A 22,397-nucleotide genomic window follows, 5' to 3' on the forward strand; every position below is an offset into this window, starting at 1 on the left:
ATATGTAATGTGTGAATATGGGATTTTGCTCCATTCTGTTTTGTAGTTTTTTTTGCACAAGCCACTTTTCATTTCACTGCACATATCGTATGTAATGTGACGAATAAACTTGACTTGACTAGAAACAGTAGGGAGATGTCTGAAATGGTCCAAGTGAATTTGAGTGCAGGATGGAAATTAGTCGTCAAGTTGATGAGTTCTGAGTGGGTGCAGGAAGTAGCACCGATGCAGTCGTTAATGTAGTGGAGGTAGAGTTTGGGAATAGGGCCAGTGTACGCCTGGAACAGAGATTGTTCAACGTACCCTACAAAGAGTTGTAGGAGGAGACACGTTCATTTTGCTGACTGCTTTCTCTTTCCTCAGGCCTGAACATGAGGATCTGTGGTGCTTACTATTGACGGGCCTTTACAAAAGCTTAAAAATTGGATCGCAATTAAAAAGGGGGCATGCCCTTTTAAAGTGTTGTCAGAACATAGTAGAATTTGGAGACCCCTGTGATAAAATTAAAATGCTCTAAAACAGTGCATGACTCAGGAGCATTGCAGGTAAACTGGGCATAATTTGGGCTCTCCCCTTTTGCACAATGCTAATAACTAAATAGCAACTAAACAACTATTTTCATATTCCTCAGTAGCAAGGAAAAGGCCAGGTCTAAGATGTAGACCAGATGGCACTGGAAATTGTTCCGCCGTCGCTGAAGAAAGTGGTTTGATGCAAACTCTAGATTTGTTCGACAGTGTAAACTCAATTCCCTGATATATCCTTTATAAACAGTTTGTTGCAGTGAGATTAGCTCAAGTGCAAACACTGCACTCACAAAAAGCATAGTAGATCATGCTTGACTTGCGGAGGTTGAGACAATATCAGTCAGGCTGCAAAGCTGTCATTGTGATGGGAATGATACTGTCTCCACTCTCTTTCTAGTTTAAGGCATGTGATTCAGTTTTATTTCAACTGAATTCTTAGAGATTCAATTGACCAGCCATTACAAGAATAAATTGTTATTCTGGATGTTGTTGATTAAACGTTTCGACTATCAATTTGAGTGATTATGGGGAAATATTTCCTTGGTGTTAATGCCAGTTCGAATATTCTTATGATCACGTTGTAAAGAGTGTTGTAGCAATCTAGCAAGGATTATTTCTGCCCGTGCCCTCCAGTACTGACCCTGCTTTACTTTTAAAATTAGGATTTATTTTGTATTGAAACACGCATTGGAATCAGAGACTCTTGAAAACTCATTTATTCTTTCCTCTTTGACCCTGCTGTTGTTTCCTGGAGGGATTTGTATTTTTACGTAGCAAGCAATGAATCTCTAACGTCCAAGAAAATAGAAAGTGTAAAGAACACACACTTTGACTGGTGCCATTACTGAAGGGTTTTTAAAATAAAATTCTGTTGTCTAACTAAACACTGACTTGGTTTGGATCGCATAAGTAAAACATCTGCTTATCTGCAGGAGACTATGCTCTTCTATATTAGTTCGAGTATTATCCTCCTGTCTGAGCTTGTCTGGTAAAAATCCTTAATATAGAGACTCTTCCTTTCATAGTCATAGAGTGATACAGTGTGGAAGCAGGCCCTTCGGTCCAAATTGCCCACGCACGCGAACATCTCAGCAACCCTAGTCCCACCTGCCAACATTTGATCCACACTAGCAAGTTTGCGGATGATACAAAGCTAGGTGGCAGTGTGAACTGTGAAGAGGATGTTAGGAGGTTGCAGGGTGACGTGGACAGATCGGGTAGCTCCACTTGAATGAGTGGCAGATGCGTGGCAGATGTAGTATAATATAGATAAATGTGAGGTTATCCACTTTGGTGGCAAAGCAAGGGGGCAGATTATTATCTGGGGTTAGGTTACGTAAGGGGGAGGTGCAGCGAGACCTGGGCGTCCTTGTACACCGGTCACTGAAAGTTGGCTTACAGGTACAGTAGGCAGTGAAGAAAGCTAATGGAATGTTGGCCTTCATAACAAGCGGATTTCAATATAGGAGTAAAGAGATTCTTCTGCAGTTGTATAGGGCTCTGGCGAGACCACATCTGGCGTATTGTGTACAATTTTGTTCTCCTAATTTGAGGAAGGGCATCCTTGTGATTGAGGCAATGCAGCGTAGGTTCACGAGATTGATCCCTGGGATGGCGGGACTGTCATATGAGGAAAGATTGAAAAGACTAGGCTTATATTCACTGGAGTTTAGAAGGATGAAGGGGTTTCTTATAGAAACATATAAAATTATAAAAGGACTGGACAAGCTAGATGCAGGGAAAATGTTCCCAATGTGGGGCGAGTCCTGAACCAGGGGCCGCAGTCTTAGAATAAAGGGGAGGTCATTTAAGACTGAGGTGAGAAAAATTTTTTCACCCAGAGAGTTGTGAATTTATGGAATTCCCTGCCACAGAGGGCAGTGGAGGCCAAGTCACTGGATGGATTTAAGAGAGAGTTAGATAGAGCTCTAGGGGCTAGTGGAGTCAAGGGATATGGGGTGAAGGCAGGCACGGGTTATTGATAGGGGACGATCAGCCATGATCACAATGAATGGCGGTGTTGGCTCGAAGGGCCGAATGGCCTCCTCCTGCACCTATTTTCCATGTTTCTATATCCCTTCAAAGCTGTCATATCCCAATGAACCTGTCTAACTGCTTCTTAAATGTTGGGATAGTCCCTGTTTCAACTACCTCCTCTGGCAGCTTATTCCATACATCCACCACCCTTTGTGTGGAAAAAAGTTACCTCTCAGATTCCTATTAAATCTTTTCCCCTTCACCTTAAACCTAAGTTCTCTAGTCCTTGATTAACCAACTCTGGGCAAGAGACTCTGTGGAGCTATTCCTCTCATGATTTTATACACCTCTTTTAGATCACCCCTCATCCTCCTGCGCTCCAAGGAATTGAGTCCTAGCCTATAGCTCAGATTCTCTAGTCCTGGCAACATCCTTGTAAATCTTCTCTGCGCCCTTTCCAGCTTGACAACATGTCAACACAGTGTCCCGAACTGAGCACAATAATTTAAATGTGGCCTCACCAACGTCTGCAACATGACCTCCCAACTTTTATACTCAATACTCTGGCTGATGAAGGCCAATGTGCCAAAAGCCATTATGACCACCCGATTTACCTGCGACGCCACTTTATGGGAGATATGCACCTGCATTCCTAGATCCCTCTGCTCTCCCATTCATCATTCCTGCCCATGCTAGACTTCCCAAAATGCAACACCTCACATTTTTTCTGCATTCAATTCCATCAACCATACCTCAGCCCAGTTGACCAATTGATCCTGCTGCAATTTTTCACAAACATCTTCACTATCTGCAAAACACCCACTTTTGTATTCCCACTTTCCTCCTCCCATTTTTTTCCTTTCCTGATAGCTGAAGGGCTGTTAGTGGACATAAATTCTATGCATTTAAGTCAATTTTTTTATTTTGCCATTTCCTAAACATTTTCACCAGTACCTTACCAGAATTAGAAGAAAACTGGATACACCCCACTGATTTTTTTAAGCAATAATTTTGCTTCCACCTAATTTGCAAAATACAATTCACTGAAAAGTAAGTTCAAGGGAAAAAAGGGCTTTTGGCCCATTAAATTTTATGAATTGGGGGACAGTGTGCAAGGGCAATGATATAATTGATCTATAAAATTTGAGGAAGGTTATTGGGGAAAATGTACCTGTGGAGCATTATATTTGACTGACTATTTGCTCACTTAACAATTTGAGGAAACCATGCCTGCACCTTTAAAGGAAGCCCATTTGACCAGGAAAAATAAGCCATTTTATTTTCTGATTGGCTGTTTTCAATGGTATCTATCATCAAAGCCAGTCATTATATCATCCATAGATTGATCAAGATGTCCAAAACAAGGATAATTAATAATCTCTTTGGGTTTAGTGGAAATCCCAGAAGATAACTGTTGCTAAATCATATCCATTATGTGCTTTAAATTCAGTTATGTTAGGCTTAAAGAACATAGAATAAACTCTAAAATCACTATTCTGCATGCCAGCAGATATAATTGGGAAAGCAGTAGAATATAATAGTTTCATTTTTTTCTATTAAAGTGTTTTCTTTTATGCATTTAAGTGCCGATCTCATTTGCCTTTATTAATATAACTGAAAATGAGATTAACAGCAAAATTAACATTTTAACAAGGATATCCAGCCCTTGAACTGTGAGGAATGCGAATTAAAATCACTGATTTATGCTTCTAAAATCTATACTGAAGTATTTAATCATTTTTCCTTATACTAGTGTATCAGTCAATTAAATGCTTTTGATTTTAAAAAAAGGTTTGTAAGTACATGTACTCCTAAGAAAATGAATGCAATTTAAAGAACTTGAGATATTGCTGTTAACTAAACCTGATATTTGTCAAATACAGCATTAAAGAAGAGATGGACTGGAAAATCAATTCATGTGTCTCAGAGCCCTTAGAACTAAAACCTCATCGTGCGAAAACATTTTCACACAGAAAAGGGACCAAATGCTGAAAGCCATTAGCCACACTAACAGGATCTACCATTCCAAGACTTAACTATAGTGGAGAAAGGTAAATTCCTTATTATAAACAATATCAGAGAGCACGTTTGCCAGGCAACGGACTCATCCCTGCTGATGCTTCTCTCTCACTATATGCAGCTGAACTCCATTCCATTTCTGGAATATAATCACACCAGAGATGGACCAGGCTGTATATCATTGTCATCTTTACTGTGATCCCACTTTTATGATGTCCAGTTGCAAGGGTTATTGGATTGATTTTGAACACTTTGAAGCTGAACCTATAAGATATGCTATTTCATAATGGTATGGTGCAGTGGATGAAACATTGCTGCCGTTTAATGCTGTTTTTGTTTCAACAGAGGTAGTCTATGCCTATCATATCAATCCTATGTCTATTCCTATCAATTATGGAATGTAAATTATTGTATCTTTTATGATTCAAATATTGTATTTTAAAAATTGGCTTTTTATTGCAGCACATTTGTGTTTGCAGTGCATCATTAATCATACTGAAAATTGAAAGGATTTGCTTCCTTTGATTATACTGGAGGATGTTAACTCTTACAGATACTGTACAAAATCACTTTGGCTGGGATTGCATTTCAGCAAATTAACCTGGTTTATACCATAAATTGTCAAAAATATGGTCTTTAGTGTTACATTGTAAATTGCATAGTCTATCCTTCATATAGTTTGCATTATCGTTTAATAGAAAACATCTAGGCTGTGTTAATCCAAAGCTGAGCCTTGTTAATTCTCTTATTAACTGTCGTTGAACTACTGTTCGCAGAATCTTACTGATATGATTCAGCTTATAATGTACTCATTAGAATAGGATACATCTACTCATGAGCTCCTGGAGTTTCCCCACAGATTCCTCGACAGTGTTCCTTTAAGATTAACCTTCTGATCCTTTCTCATAAGAACATTTAGTTCCCATTCCTGAGCAAGTTCAGACCAGGCCAGTCATGTAGCCACTTGCACCTATTTCCCTCCACCATCATTCCAGCCCTCTTTGTATCACCACTCAGGTATTGCAATGCCATGCTGTCCAAAGATCCTACAGCAAGTAAGATAGTCCACTCGACGAAAAAGACGTAGTACGGTCATGGGCAGATTCATGGGTAATTTTTGGCCCCATTTCTGTAACTGGCTTCCGTCTCCGCACCAAAGATCCCATAGCGGAGCAAAGATAACTAGCGCGGAGACGGAAGCCGGTTAGGGAAACATCCTCGTTAAAATAAAAGTTATTTGCTAAAATTCTTCTCCTCATTTTCAGAATTATAATTTAATAACACAAACTGTTCCCCCGCAACGTTGATTACACTGCAGGTCGGGTTGGGTTACTGAAATGGATTTAAAAAAAAAGGCCCCAGTTCCGCTCAGTTCAGTACTACACGTCCGCCCATTGCATTCAGAAGGAGTGATCTATCTTGCTTGCTGTAGGATCTTTGATGCTGTCCATCTCTTCTGTTTATCCCTGTCATGCTTCACCACAGCTGATTGTCCCTCTTAGTTTCATGTACAGTACCTCTGTCATCCTATATCATGATGCCCCATCCCACAGTTCTAATTAGCCTTTGTGGTTTGATCTAAGTAAAATTAATTTGTACATGCATTGGATTATATGAACTATTCTCACACAGATATTTTAACACTTGCACATTATGAAATTTGCCATCATGTTAAAGACTTAGATACGGTGGAATTTGTTTAGTGTGTTCAGGTAACTTTCTCGTGCAATATGTAGAGGACACGGGGAGTTTTGCAGAACAGATGGACCTAAGAGTACAATTCAATACTCCCCTGGAAGTTGCGACTACGGTGCAGAGGCTATTGGCGTTTTGGTTCTTATACAATACAATATACAATACAAATTTATTTGTCATTTGAACCTTGTTGAGGTCCAAATGAAATGTTGTTTCTGCAGTCATACATACAAAAAGAAAAGACCCAAGACACAACACAATTTACACAAACATCCATCACAGCGCATCTCCTCCTCGCTGTGATGGAAGGCAAAAATGTATCTCTCCCCTGCACTCCCCTCTCCCCCCCCTCCCCCGATGTCAGAGTCAAAGCCCCCGGCTGGGGGATGGTAATTGTCCCGCGGCCATTAAAGCCACGCTGGGTGATGCAAGGCCGTGACCGGTTCCTGTTGTTGGAGCCCCCGGCAGGCGCTAGCAAAGTCCCGTAGCCATTCCAAGCCGCGCCGGGCGATATCAGGCCCCGCTCCAGGTACTCTTCAACCCCGCAACTCGGGCGGGAGAAGTCGCCGTTGCGGAAGCCCCGAAAAGCGGTCTCCCAGCAGGGACCCGCGGGCTCCCGGTGTTTCTGTCTGCCAGACCTGCGGTAAGCCTCCGAATCGCTGGAGGTCGGGTCACATCAGCGCGCCACCACCGCTCCACCCGCTCCGGACTCGGCCAGCTCCGTGACTGGAGCCCCAGGTCGTTCCTGCTGGAGGCCGCTCCACTTTGCAGCCCCAACGACAACGGAGACATGACAGGGAAAAGGTCGGGTCTCCCGTGCAGGGGAAATATTTTAAAGTCCCCCCCCCCCGCCCCCCACACACATACCCCGTCAAAAAAATAAATAAAAACGACATTAAAATGAGACAGAAAATAATAAAAAGACAGACGGACTGCAGAGGCCGCTGCGACGTGAGTCGCGCCGCCCACCGGAATATCCGAATATCAGTAGGGGTACTGAGAATAGAAGTTTGGACATTATGTTGTAATTGTACAAGGCATTTTTTCACATTGCTCTGGGAGAATGATGTTCAATTTTGGTTACTTTTCTGTAGAAAAGATGCCATTAAGCTGGAAAGAGTGCGGAAAAGATGTACGAGGATGTTGACTCAAAGGACTAAGTTATAAGGAGCGTTTGGGTAGGCTTGGACTTTATTCTAAGGAGCGTAGAAGACTGAGGGGTAATCTTTTAGAGGAGTATAAAATCATGAGCAGCATTGATTGGATGAATGCACAGTCTCGAAAAGTTTAGAGGGATATGAGTCAAACTGGCAAATGAGTGAAGCCTAAATGGGTACATTGATCAGCCTGGACAAGTTAAGCTGAAGAGTCTGTTTCTTTGTTGTTTGACTCTATGTGAAACTTAAAGTAAAAGAGAAATATCCTTTTCTAATGTTTGGGTCTAATTGTTCTATTTTATCTTCAAACATTTGGCCAGGACTTTTCATAAAACTACCTTCTGAAAAATCTGCATATTTTACCTTCTGCCCGGTCTAAACAATTAACCAAATCACTTCCACACAAAACAAAATCGTTAAGATGGATGTTTTTAATATTATGCAGAAATGGTTTAGTAGTTCTTTTCAGAATCTTTACATAGCTGCAGATTACATTCAAGGTGAATATAATGTCAGCATTTTCCATTTATTACCCTGCAGATAGACATTGCAGAGCTTAGCTGTCAGTGTAAACCTATGAACTTGATGAGATACGATTATTGGCTTTCTCCTCTGGGAGGTTACCAACACTCGTTTTTAAACTGCAGCTGGAATGGGTGTGTAGCTTAATAGTAGAAATTGTGCAAATGTCAGCAGTGATAAATAATTCAACCTAATTATATCCATTGAATGGGTGTCTGGTTTAAAATTGTAGAGATGGCTTGCAAATAATTTTATTACAAATATTGCCCAGGAGAGGCAGGGAAATAACACAAGTGTTCTAATATACTATCTGCTCGGCGCACATGTGTGATTGTATGCCAAAGGCTTACGGTGAGTCACCTAAAATGCTTCCTGTGACCGACACAGCTCTGAGCTAATTGACATCAGGGCTTTGATCCATCTTCATGAGATATTGGATGGAAGTGATGTGGTAGTGGAACATTTAATAAGCAGTAGTAAAAATTGTGATTAAATAAGTCATTTTGCTGATTAATACCCCCGCTGTGCTGTCTTAAAAGTTGTGCTGATGAAGTAGAGGAAGGACACACACACACAATGGAATTCCACACTGACCATGGTGTTTTAAAGGTATTTATTAGATTACTGCTTTCTGGCAAGGTCAACATTTATTGCTCCTGTCTGTATTGTCTCAGGAGTGTAGTGGTGAACCACTCCTGTCCCAGTGGTGTCAGAAGCTGCAGGATTTTGACCAGCTGATAAAGATAAAACAATGGGATGCAATGAGTTGAATCCATCACCCATTCTGATGACCATTTCCAAAAGAGGGGGCCTGAAATACCTGATTCTCCACAGCCTTGAAACAGAGTTGTTGCTGAGATGGATGGTTGCTGCTGAAGCCTTACCTCCAGTTTCCCATTAACCTTTGACACCTGAATAATTGTCAGACATTTCAAAATGGTTCAAATAGATCCATTCACATATAGGAGCCAACAATACACCTGGACCATATTGCCTCAAGGATTTATCAATTCGCCTATTTTATTTTCCAGGTATCTGCAGGATCAACTGAGTACCTTGAAGTTCAAAATTAATTCAACACTAGTGCAGTATGTCGATGATCTTTAGTGGCCAGCAAAAATGAATCCAGTAATCGGAAAGATACTGCACATCTATTAAACCATTTTGCTGATCTAGAATATGTGGTCTCACCACCAAACGCACGTAGCTCAGGAGAAAGTAAAATTTCTAGGAATTATAATTTCGGCCACCGAAAGAAGTCTTGAGAAGAGCAGACTCGAACCTATCTGTGAATTTCCAATCCCAAAAGAAGCCAAACAAATGTGACAATGGCTGTGCATGGTTAATTATTACAGACCCTGGATTCCAAATATCATTCTAGAAACCAAGGAGCTATCCTATACCAGCAAGGAGGGCGAATTTAAATTAACAAAGAAAGCAAAGGAGGCCTTTGAGAACTTAAAAAGATCATTGATATGAGCCCCGGCATTGGGAAGGCCATTATACGATCATCCTTTCCAGTTGTATTGTGCAATTCTATCTGACTGTGCCAATTCGGTACTAAAGCAAAAGCATAGATATAGACATAGATCAGTTGCATATTATTCCTCCAAATTAGATCCAGTAGTTAGGGGACATCCTCTTTGCACTCAAATCTCAACTGCAATCTACAATACTTTACAATCAGCTGCTAATTTGACACTCCAGCCGGAAATTGTAGTGCACAGTTCACATTTGGTATCGGCATTGTTGGGGCAGCTTCAAACCCAATTGTCCAAAATCATGCACCACTTGCCAGAATTGCTTAACCCTTGTCAGCTGAAATTTACAGGCTTTGGATGGCATCAACCCTTCTAGGCTCAGACTGGTATGCAGGATGGTGAGGGGTCCAGGTGTTCTCATTGTTTCTCCTAAATTGATAAAATGTATAGCAGTTTTGCAAACAAACCCTAAATGCATCATTTCGCTTGGATCGCATTGTAAATAGTATAAATAATGTTGCGAGACTGGCAATTGATTCTTAAAGGGTTGACGGTGGATATGCAATGGATGGCATTTAAAGACTGCATGAATGAACTAGGCTGCATCCCAGAGTACTTAAGGAAGTAGCCCCAGAAATAGTGGATGTATTATTGATCATTTTTCAAAACTCTTTAGATTCTGGAGTCGTTCCTGAGGATTGGAGGGTAGCTAATGTAACCCCACTTTTTAAAAAGGGAGGGAGAGAGAAAACGGGGAATTGCAGACCAGTTAGTGTAACATCGGTAGTGGGGAAACTGCTAGAGTCAGTTATTAAAGATGGGATAGCAGCACATTTGGAAAGTGGAGAAATCATTGGACAAAGTCAGCATGGATTTAGGAAAGGTAAATCATGTCTGACGAATCTTATAGAATTTTTCGAGGATGTAACTAGTAAAGTGGATAAGGGAGAACCAGTGGATGTGTTATATCGGGACTTTCAGAAGGCTTTTGACAAGGTCCCACATAAGAGATTAGTATACAAACTTAAAGCACACGGTATTGGGGTTCAGTATTGATGTGGATAGAGAACTGGCTGGCAAACAGGAAGCAAAAGAGAGAGTCAGAATGGCAACTAGTGGGGTACCCCAGGTCATGGACTCCACTATTTACATATATTATTAATTATTTGGTCAATGACAAGGTTTAGGATGACACGAAGCTGGGGGGCAGTGTTGCAGGATGCAGCAGGTGACAGGTGGGTGAGTGGGCAAATGCGCAGATGCAGTATAATGTGGATAAATTGAGCACTTTCAGGAAATAGCTAAATGGTTTGGCCGATTAGGTCATTGTACACTTAGGCATGAGGTGCAGCAGGCAGGAGCAGCGAATGGATGTTTGGTTCTACTGATTTGAGTTAGGACAGGAAGGTCTACTGGTTGTACAGACACACACTGGAGTATTTGCGTGCAGTTTTGGTCTCCAAATCTGAGGAAATACATTCTTGCCATAGAGGGAGTACAGAGAAGGTTCACCAGACTGATTCCTGGACTGTCAGGACTTTCATATGAAGAAAGACTGGATAGACTTGGCTTGTACTCGCTAGAATTATAGAAACTTACAAAATTCTTAGGGGGTTGGACAGGCTAGATGCAGGAAGATTGTTCCCGATGTTGGGGAAGTCCAGGACAAGGGGTCACAGTTTAAGGATAAAGGGGAAATCCTTTAAGACTGAGATGAGAAAAGCGTTTTTCACACAGAGAGTGGCGAATCTCTGGAACTCTCTGCCACAGAAGGTAGTTGAGGCCAGTTCATTGGCTATATTTAAGAGGTAGTTAGATGTGGCCCTTGTGGCTAATGAGATCAGGGGGTATGGAGAGAAGTCAGGTACAGGATACTGAGTTGGATGATCAACCATGATCATATTGAATGGCGATGCAGGCTCGAAGGGCCGAATGGCCTACTCCTGCCCTTATTTTCTATGTTTCTTTTTTTCTATGAGACGGTCATCCTGTTGGTTGATGATTGGTCGAACTGTTGAGCCTTGGAGAAACTGTTTGAATCTCAGGGCACATGTTTCAATGTTTATTCTTGTTTGCTTCCTTCCAGAAGCTCCATTTGAATACAATGTATTAGTTACTGTATTATTGAGTTAGGGAAATGTCTATCACATAGTGTGTTAATCGATATCTGTTATTGGACTGTATAGAGACCAACCCCATGTGTTTTGGCCCCCCAAGGTTTGGGGACCTATAAAAGGCTGCTCCCACGAGGTCCTGTGTTGATCTTCTGGGAGAACGCTTAGGATTGCGTGACTTTCTGGAGTGTCTCTGCTTGCACAAGCCTAGGAGGACTTGGCCAGGCAGATTCAAGGATCCAACCCGTGGTGGTGAGGTATAGTAGTGGGAACAGTTAATTGTGTTTTTCCAAAATAAAGTTTAGATGCGCAAGCTTGACTCAGTATTTTATTGACTGAAACTACACTGGGGGGGGAAACTTAAAACAAGCTAATTACATATTAACTAGCATCTGCAGTTCCTTGTTTCTGTTAAACATAAACACACCTCCTCTTTTCCCGCATTTCACTCTATTTCCAGAGTTTGTACATTTACAGACAACTTTGGTCTCTCGTGGCTTGCTGAGGCGCTGCATTTGCAGCCAATTTCAGGCCATAAACTTCCTTGACTATACAGCTACTAGGCCCTGTTAATGTAGCTGCTGCTACCGATATGACTAAAGATAGAATATGAGCAACTCCCCACACTTTTATCACAGGTGAATTGTGATCTCAGCAAGGAACATGTTTGAGGACACACTATCTGAGAGAGATCAACTTTTGGATATTGGTCAGAATCAGCTGCGGTTTTGCTCGCATCCTGCACTAGAAGCAAGTATCATGATGTGCAAAACAGGAGCAGAACCTTAGGCCCATGATATCTGTGCCAGTCATGATGCCAATTTAAGCTGTACATCAGCCTACATGTAGCCGGTATCGCAGCATTTCCTGCCCAATCATGTGTCTATCTAAATGTCTCTTTAACATTGCTATCGTACTTTCTTCCACAACTTCCCCTTGCAGTGCCTTTTAGGCACCTACCACTCTGTGGCAAAAAAACTCAACTCTTAAACTTTCCCCCCCCCCTCCCTTGTGTTCTCTGGTTTTAGCAATTCAATCGTGTCCGACAATCTACCCTTTCCATGGTAGTAGATCAGGTAACATCTCTGGAGGGAAATGATCAGACAATGTTTTGCATCATGATCTTCCTTAGATTGATGGAATGCAGGGTAGAAAGTGGATGGGTGGAATAAGTGACAACTAGAAGTGAAAAGGAGACAAATGGGTGTCAGATGTGGAAAGGAGTGAAATTTAAAGGCAGAGGGAGGTATATGGTACAAGAGGATAGGGGAGGGGAAAGTTGTGGGAGGGGCTGTAAATAAGCTCTTTCTAAGCTTCCCCCCATTCTAGGTCAGTCAATAAAGCACTGATTCAAGCACTGGAATAACTAATCTGTATTTTTGGATAACACAATACATTACCCTATACGATACCTAAACCACTGCAGGTTCGATCCTTGTATCTGCCTAGCCAAGCCCTTCAGCCTTGTGCACTCTAAAAGGTTATGCAGTCCCAAGCACTCTTCCAGAAGATCGACAAAGAACCTCTTGGGGGCTGCCTTTTGTAGGTCCCCGAACCTTGAGGGGCCGAACTACAGAGGGGTGGTATATTTACAATCCAATCAAACATAACAAATTACAATAATACATTATTGACAGTTATACAGGCCAATTACAGAATCTCCTTACATTGTTGCAGGAGATGCTTCCAGAAGAAGCTAACAGAATCTTGAATAATGCAACATTTACCCTGGGATTCGAACAAACCAGACAGGGCTTAACATTTCAACCAATCAACAAGTAACTGTCTCGCAACATTATTTACAATATGTACAAACCTCTTGCAGAGATCCAATCAATTTTATGCATTTAAGTTTGTTTGCAGAGATTATATACATTTTATCAATTAAGGGGAAATGAGGAGAACACCTGGATCCTTCATCAATCTGATGCCCAGACTGGTCAGCGCCATTCACAGCCTGTAAATTTCCACTGCCAAAGGTTAAGCAATTCTGACAAATGCAGGGATCCTCCATGTTATGGTGTCTTCAATATTAACAGGAGAACAAGATGGGAGGGGTGGTAACTGTCTGAAAAGGGAAAGGAATAGGGTGATGGAGTGGTTAGAGAAATGGGTGCACTGGGGGAAGGGGGTAGGGTGTCGATTGAGAGAATTCAATGAGATATTACTTGAAAATGTAGAATTCAATGTTCACGCTGTTGGGATGTAAGATACCCAAGCAGAAGTGTTGGCCTTCGAGTTTGCATGTAGCGCACTCTGGCAGTGGAGGAGATCAAGGATTAAAACATCTGAATGGGAAGGGGAGTTAAATGACTGGCAACTGGGAGCTCCAGCAAGTTTATGCAGCCAGAGAACACTTGTGGTCAGCAAAATTGTCATCTCGCCCATGCTTGGTCTAGCTGATGCAGAAGATGTCTCACCGAGAGCACCAAATACAATAGACTAGATTGGAACAGAGCAAGTGGACGCCTGCCTAACCTGGAAGAGCTGTTTCTGCTCCCTGGATGCTGAATGAGAGAGGAGGTGCAGGGATAAGTGTTTCATTGTTTAGGGTTGGAAGGGTGGGGGAGTGCGGAGGATAGTGATGAGCAAACCAAGGAGTTGTGGAGAAGAGGGTATTCATTTTTCATAAGAGATTAGGTGATTGCATGCCAGTAGCTCAGACCTGGCCTGTTGTGGAGAATCTTGGAATATTGAAAATGATTTTTTTTTCTACTGCAATGTTGTGTCCTCTTGAACACCTTGCATATTTTTTATTTTCTCTAGACTTTGCATTTCCATGCAGTCTTTCTGTGTCCAAACACACAGATTCTTGAATTTCAGTGTTTATAATCTGGTATGGATTAGATTTTCAGGTCACGAAGCCAAGCACTCTCCAATTACAAATAAATACTCTGCTTGACATTCTCTGCACCTGTCAGCCTTGTTTTTATCATTGTTTTCTTTAAAAGAAAACCTTTCTGTCAATATGTCCCAATGGAAAAGCACAGTGTAAAACCTGATTAAAAAAACCTAAAGTCAAAAGTAAAAACAAACTGCTGGAAACACTTGGTGAAGCAACATCTATAGAAAGAGAAACGCCTGCACGTCAATCTTCAGAGCAGCTGTATGAAACCACAGACTAGTTGCTGAACTTAAGCTATAGAAAGATTAACGACCTTAGAACTACCGAATGATCTTTATGAGAAGTAGGGTTGGGAGTGGAGGGCACGTATTCCCTCACTTCAACTTCTCATAAAATAAAGATCAAACATCAAATGGTAAGTTCTTGTTTAACCTTTCTATTTTATTTCGAAGTCACGTGAGTGACTACGTGAAGACTTCAAAGCTCTGTGGTTTCATGCAGTAACCCAATCTGTGTGTGAAACACTTAAACAGATAAACCATTAATGGTAGAAAAAACATGGGTTATTAATACCATGATGCTAACTTGCATACATGGACATTGTTCTTAACTGGACCATAGTCCCAATTGACTTTGAGTTAGACAACAACTCGTGCAACACCGTGCAGAATTCTACCTGCAAATATCCAGACATATTCAATCAAATTTTATAATTTATTAACATGCACTATATAAGCCTCTTGCTGTATGATGAAAGTGAACTATCCATTCTATTGGCTGCTAATGAGCCCTCAGCAATATCTTGAGACTATTGAATAACAATAAAGAAACTATCTTTCATCTCATAGGTACTAGCAAGCTCAGTGCATGTATACCTAATGACACCCCCAATCTCTTTGGTGGGTATGCTGTCAACTTCAAATATACGCAAACATGCCCATTTTTCTTATGAGATCATTCCCATAACAAACTACCCTAATGTCAGTTATGACCCAGAGACCGAGCCAGAGATTGAGTAAAGACTGTGTTCTTTGTGCTGAGATCAGTTGCTGAAAGCATAATCATCTTAAAAATACTGCTCCCATTAGGAATACAGTAGGAGAATATTTGCATAATAATTTACTGATATACATTGCACACTACAATGAGTGTAGGCTATTAGAGTGGTCATATAAAAGACACCCTGCATAACGTTAGTGAACAGCGGGTGAATAACCAATTATTTATTGTCCCACGTATGGCACTATAGAGAATGACAAAGCAGCACAAGCAGTGTCAATTGTGCTATCACATAAACGCTTCTCTAGGCTCAAACTGAAAGCCACACAATCCTCTGTTACTTCCGTTTAAAAGTAACTCACATATTTTGTACACAAAATTCCCATACAATCGTGCAGAGCTAGCTGCCCGAGAAGACACGCTGCCCCAGCCATCACTCGTGACCGAGTTGCTTCAGCCGCCTTACCATGGCCTGAATTAATAGGCAAAATTGGCACTATTAAATTTCATGTTGCCTCATTCTTAATATCACAAGATGTATCTACTGATAACCCCCAAGAATTATCAGCTGCAAATTTTGCATATTATTTAAAATTCAATGACACAATGCCCTTTGATCTGAGTAGGGCAGCATTGGCTTCCACCACTGACTTTGTTATCAAAACACCAGATAATGTGTGCCTCATGTGTATAGATATTGCAAAGTACACATCTTCAAGATCGATTCTCTGAATCGGTTAAATTGCTGAAAGCCAATCATTCATCTTAAACTGGGTAACTAAACACATGATCAGATTAGCCGAATGCTAACCTGATTCGGCATGCTCCATGTTTCTGTAATCTTGAGAAGTATCAGAAATATACCTCTCTCGTTCTTGGCCAGACCACTCATCCTCCAATGAGATGTCACAGATTCCACTCGGAACCACCGTTCCTCTATTGACCATATGGACGGAACCTTACGACAAGAGCTGAAAACACAGTCTCCCCTTGATGTGGGAATACGAGTTCCCTGTCAATGTAGCATAATACAAGCCTGAATCAGGAAATGCTTTGCAGTCCTTTGACTGAAACCACGTGTGTGAGTCGCCACAGTACACAACACAATCTCTTCAACCCGCCACTCAATCAGGAATACTGGTATTGAGAGCCTACGGATTATTATAAATGCATTGTTGATTCACAACATGAACCTGCAGGTCAGATAAAAAAAATATTATATGCCAGACCAGCTTCCTGCTGGTAGCTACCTATCCCAGAGAGGATGGCAATGATGTTTCCAATGAACCGGCAACTCCACTAACTGAGCAGAAATTTAAACATGTGTTGAGGGAGACTTCAACTACTTCATTCTACTGAGCAGCCTGATAACCTCAATCACAGATGATGAGGCAGTGCTTCCCTGGTCAATATGACCCATATGGCCAGCCAGTTCCATGTTGGTCTACCCTGAACCAGGGTAATCAAGCTGTTCCTACTTGGAACTTACAGAGGTTAATATGCAAGGCACCCTGTCAATGTCTCTGCATCAACCTGATCTATCCCAGAGACAGTGAAAAAATACTAGACAGCCCATGCTGCCAGTAAACCCAAACCTGGTCTGACAGACTGGTCCATTTCGGAGTTTTACGGAGGTTAATAAAGAACCTGGGTCGATTTGCTTGTTGGAGCTTCAGCGAAGTTCCATTTGCAGACCCTGTCTGTCATGCTTGCCATTTCTTCAGCTGGTGTGATGTTAGATAGCTGATGCCGCTGGCCAATTCCTCTTGTAGTGGTTTGCCCGTCCCCGAGGGAACAGCAAATTTAAAGGCAAGAGCAGGCAGCTCTTCCTTATGCGACTCTCGTACATCATGCATTAAAGCATGGGATTCAGGCACATACTCATGTTCAGAGTCAGCTCCATACTGATCTCTGACACTCCCGAAGAGTGGGAGTAATAGTGCAACCCTGAACCAGGCGTTGCCGCAGGCGTATGACTCGAACTGCCTGTGCATGCCTCCGTAACACGGAGCACATTTCTTGTGCCACCATCTCCGATACTCTTCCGAGTGGGAGGAATATTGCAACCCTGAACCAGGAGTTGCTACAGGCATACCTCGAACTGCCTGTGCATGCCTCCGTAACACGGAGCATATTTCGTGCCACCATTTGATTCATCAGATGTTCCAATTGAGACAAACAGCCAATTACATCTGCCATAGATGTGGGGACAGAATCCCCTTGAACCAAATCGTCTGACAGGACTTGTTCAATTCAATTCAATTCAATTCAATTCAATTCAATTCAACTTTAACAGACTTGGCTTTGACTTTGCCCAAGCTGCTCCCTCTAGGAGCTGAATCGGGACTAGCTGTGCAGATCAGCGCTCTGTCAGTATAAATCATTATTTATTATACTTACCAGATAGGTTGCACCTGTTAGTGACTCTGACTCCTTGCTGGAGCCTCAACGGAGTATTTCAGGGAGGAAACAGAGTGCAACCCTGCACCAGGTGTCACTTCCTCAGGCCTCTGGCCCCCATATGACTTGGATTAGCCAGCATTATAATCGGAGTCACCTCTTCCCAATGCTCCCCTAGACAGAGTGGGAGGAATACTGCAACCATGCCAGGTGTTGTCACAGGCAAATTACTGGAGCCATCTGTAATGCCTCCGGTATACGGAACATAGTTTGTTCATATGATTAAACAGAAGCATAGCCCCATTGGATCAAAGATTTGACTGCTTTGTCGATATCCACATGCTTGGGGTCTCTTATGAAAGATCTCCCACAGTCCCCTCAACTGAGCAGAAATGATCATGACGCAACCCTGCACCAGGTATTGCTCCACAGGTGTCTAATAGACACAGCTGAAAAAAGGCTTCCCAAGCCAGGAGCTCCTTTCTGGAGCCTCAATGGAGTTCTTAGGGGAGGAAATAGAACGCAACCCTGAACCAGGCATTGCCTCCTCAGGCCTTTGGCTGACTGCCTTTCGGAGCATTACTCCGAACAGCCGCCCGCTCCAGTGGAGCCCCATTCTGTGCCGTAATGGCAAGCCAAAATATACTACACCAAATGGTGTATGATAATAAATGTCCTATCTGCTGCGATAGTTACAAACGTGACCGAACAGCAACCGCTATTAAAAACTGCCAGTTCTATTTATAACTGACCTATAAATAGAGCACACACTATATACTGCGTATGCTGCCTCAGCCAGCAGCATCTATGTATAAAAATTTGTAGGCGCTATGGCAGCTGAGCTTACCTAGCGTCGGCTACCCTGGCCACGGCTAATTTTCAAAAGCACCTGCTGCTGTTGTCTTTAGCAGCGATCGTTAACCTAGCCGCGGCTATATTTAAACTACGCCTGCTGCTAATCTTTGCATCGAGCTCGCCTAGCTACGCCGGCAGCCCCAGCTCATAATGGAGCCTCCACGGCGGCCCAAATCCGGCCGCCTGATCCCGTTCGGAGCTCCAATGGCGGCAGCTGCAATATTGAAACTAGCTCCTTATGGAGCCTCCACAGCGGCCCAAATCCGGCCGCCTCCATCAGCTACTCCGAGCCCGCTGTACCGCAGCGGCCCGCTGAAAATAAAATTAATTTACCTGCCAGAGCAGTTTCAAACTACTCCGACTCGCACGCCATGCGTCGACGTATTGACGCGCATGTGGCTGGCGGGCTCTTCACGTAGTCACTCACGTGACTTCGAAATAAAATACCCAGGTGGAAGATGAAGTGTTGTTCCTCAAGCTTACAGTAGGCCTTGTTATAAAGTGGAAGAGGCCACGGACAGCTCGGTGTGGAACTGTGATGGAGAGTTAAAATAGCAGGTAATTGGAATCTCAGGGTTGCCCCTGCAAACCGAATGCAGGTGCTCTGTACCACCTGTGAGTGGTTTAACTAATGTAATGGAGGTTAGGTCTCAATGCCCAAACGCAGTACCATGAAGTGAAAGAAGTGTACCCGAATCATTGGTTCACCTGGTAGGATTAGTTGTATCCTGAATGGTGGGAAGGGAAAGGAAGCAAGGACAATTATTGCATCTCTTACAGTTTCATGGGAAGGAACCTAAGGAGGGGAGTTTTTGGAGGAACTACATGAGTGGACAAGGGAGCCTTTAAGGGAATAGTGCATAGATCTATTCAAGATACAATTTAATTGTCAATGTACCAATTAAGGTACAGTGAAATTTGAAGGTGCAGTGAAACAGCAAGGGAACTAAATGTCCACATTGAATGTGATGCCAAGTTAAACTAATCTCCTCTTCCTGCAAGTGAACAATTGCCTCTATTCCCTCTATTCCCTGCTCATCCATGTACCTATCCACAGACGTCTCTCTCCTCCAATCGGCGCCCTCGATCACCGGATTTTAAAATTCGGATTACAAAAACTTGGGGGGGGATGTCCCCCACCTCTCAAAACACGGAGGGGACGTGTCCCCTCTGGTCCCCCTGGGTTTTCCGCCCCTGACTTCCCCACCACCGATGTCAGGCTAACTGGTCTATAATTCCCTGTTTTCTCTCTCCCGCCTTTCTTAAATTTGAAGAGAGCACAGCCAACAGAACCAGATGAGTTTAACGGAAGTCCTTGTGCAGGATCAGGGAGCATAGGAATCAAGGCCCTGGCAAGTGGATAAGAAACACAGGGATGACATTGAATGCTTGGTGAGCACAGCAAACATCTTCTGTTGAGCCAGATACCCAAACGTTGGGATATCCGAATAGTTGGATAGCAAATTAGTGGTAATGTATTTCAGAGGCTAATTCTCAATTCTGGGATTTAAACCTTTTGAAAAATTCTCTATTTGACAGTGTGTATTTTCAATAAACCTTTCTGCCTCTAGAATAGTGTGCAAATGATGTACATTTGCTTGCATACTTGGCACAATTCAGGGACTGGTGATCTGAATCAATTGCGACAGACTGTCAAGTAATATTTGACAATCGTGAATACCTGTTGGTCATTCCTATGCATAAATAAAACGTTGATTTTATGATGCTTTGATAACAACTGCAGTGTGAATGCATTTGAATTAACATGAAAGGAAGTAAATTACTGGGCGCTGTTGCCTATCCTGCCAGCTGGTTACAGTTGAGCTGGAAGCAATTATCAAAATGGGTGAGATGGGAAGATATTTTCTTTTTCACATTGAATTTAACCTGGGATATTCCTAGGTGAATTTTGTGAATGGTCATCAGCAATTGTGCTAATCTCCACAATATCTTGTGGGCTAATAAGAAAATGGGGAGATGAAGTCGCTGTATTCAAGAAGAATGATCATGTAGTGCTCAGCGGAACCTTTCTTTGGCAGTCTGGTAGAAGTCATGATTTTCCACCATGATTCCCACTCTGTCCAGATGGGCCACATTCTGGGTCTGAAGAAGGATCCCGACCCAAGGCATTGTCTATCCATTTCTCTCCACAGATGTTACCTGACCTGTTGAGTTGAGTTTAGTTTACTTTAGTTTAGTTTAGAGATACAGCGCAGAAACGGGCCATTTGGCCCACCGTCCGCACTGGTCCGTGCACTCGCACTATCCTAAACACTAGGGACAATTTACAATCTTTACCGAAGCCAATTAACCTGCAAACCTGTACGTCTTTGGAGCCTTCAGAGGAAACTGGAATACCTGGGAAAAACCCACTCTGTCATCTGTAGTCAGACTCAAACCCGGGTTTCTGGCACTGTAAGGCAGTAACTCTACCGCTGCTGCACCACCGTTTCACCCTACAACTGTTTGTTTCTTTTTGTTCAAGTTTCCAGCATCTGGATTCTCTTGTGTCCCCTCTGGACGACATCATTTTGCAGGGTGCATTCTCTAGAGATTTCCAGAAGTTAGTTCCTTCACCAATGTCATTGGTTTTAAGCTGATTGCACAGATTTCTTTGAAGTGATTGTCCTTGGCCATAACATCGTGATGGTGCTTCCCTGAGGCTCTGTTTTGGATTTGCCTCTTATATGACAGAAAAGCAAGTTAGGAACAAGCTCAGCTACTTTGTTGTAATTGAAAGATGATTGAAGGTGATTTTTTGTTGGTGCAGCATTAAATAGGTAGTGGCATTTTCCAGTTTTACAAAACTATTTAACTTGATTGGTCATGGAAAAAAATATACATAGCAATTATAAAACTTCTAGTTGCATTGAATAACTGAGTTGTATTTTTGTTACACCAGAGGTTCCTTTTTCGGCTACCAGCCTAGTTTCTCCTCTTTTTAGAGATGGTTGACGTCACATTTGTTCAATGATATTCTGTTATCATCATATTGGCTATCATAATGTCAATCAGGTTTTGTTGTGCCAATTTATCTTTTTTGACCATGGTCTTTTGTTGTTTAGAAATACCTCTAGTCTTTGTCTTTTAAAATGAATATGTGTGTGTGTTTTAAGTTAAAGGTTCTCAAACTATCACATGCATTATCCTGGGTGTATGCAAGAAATCTGCAAGATTATGGAGATGAGTCGGGTGGGTGTTCAGAGTGAGAATAATGGAGATAATTTGAGGTGATTGAGCTAATAATATTTGCATTTTAAGGGTCACAATATTAAATGATTAATGAAGTTTGCCAGCAACTGGCGGAACCCGAAAAGAATATACCATAAAAAAGTTTGTAATATCTGTGCCAATACATCCTTTTGTTAATAATAAACAGAAACCACAGGCATTTATAGTTCATTTGTTCCTGGAATATGAAACCAAAAGTCAAGAGTGTTTTATTGTCATATGTCCCAGGAAGAACAATGACATTCTTACTTGCTGCAACACAAAAGAATATGTAAACATAGTACACTGGAAATAATATAATAAATGAGAGAAAAATGTGCGTGTATATCTATCTATCTATCTCTATCTATAATATAAAAGTCTGTAGCTGCCGATTGCCTGCCGGCTTTCTGCCTGACTTGTGACTGCCAGCCTTTGATTCGTTGCTACACCAACACCAGACGCAGAAACGCCCAGATTTCTTCCATTTCAGTAGAGATTTCACTTTTCATTCCAAGTATCCACTCCTGATTAAATTTTGTCGTGTTTATGTACACATTTTTAATAAAATCCTTCTCCCCACCCCCCCAAAATTT

The 22,397-nt window shown here is 42.1% G+C and overlaps 1 protein-coding gene across 1 annotated transcript in view; it reads left to right on the forward strand.

The window, feature by feature from the left end:
- The window catches only part of hhat (hedgehog acyltransferase), a 170,483-nt gene that overhangs the window by 142,247 nt on the left and 5,839 nt on the right, over positions 1–22,397 (forward strand). The gene's annotated exons all lie outside the window — the stretch shown is intronic.

This window comes from Leucoraja erinacea, chromosome 8, assembly GCF_028641065.1.
Source record: "Leucoraja erinacea ecotype New England chromosome 8, Leri_hhj_1, whole genome shotgun sequence".
Classification (NCBI taxonomy): Eukaryota; Metazoa; Chordata; class Chondrichthyes; order Rajiformes; family Rajidae; genus Leucoraja; species Leucoraja erinaceus.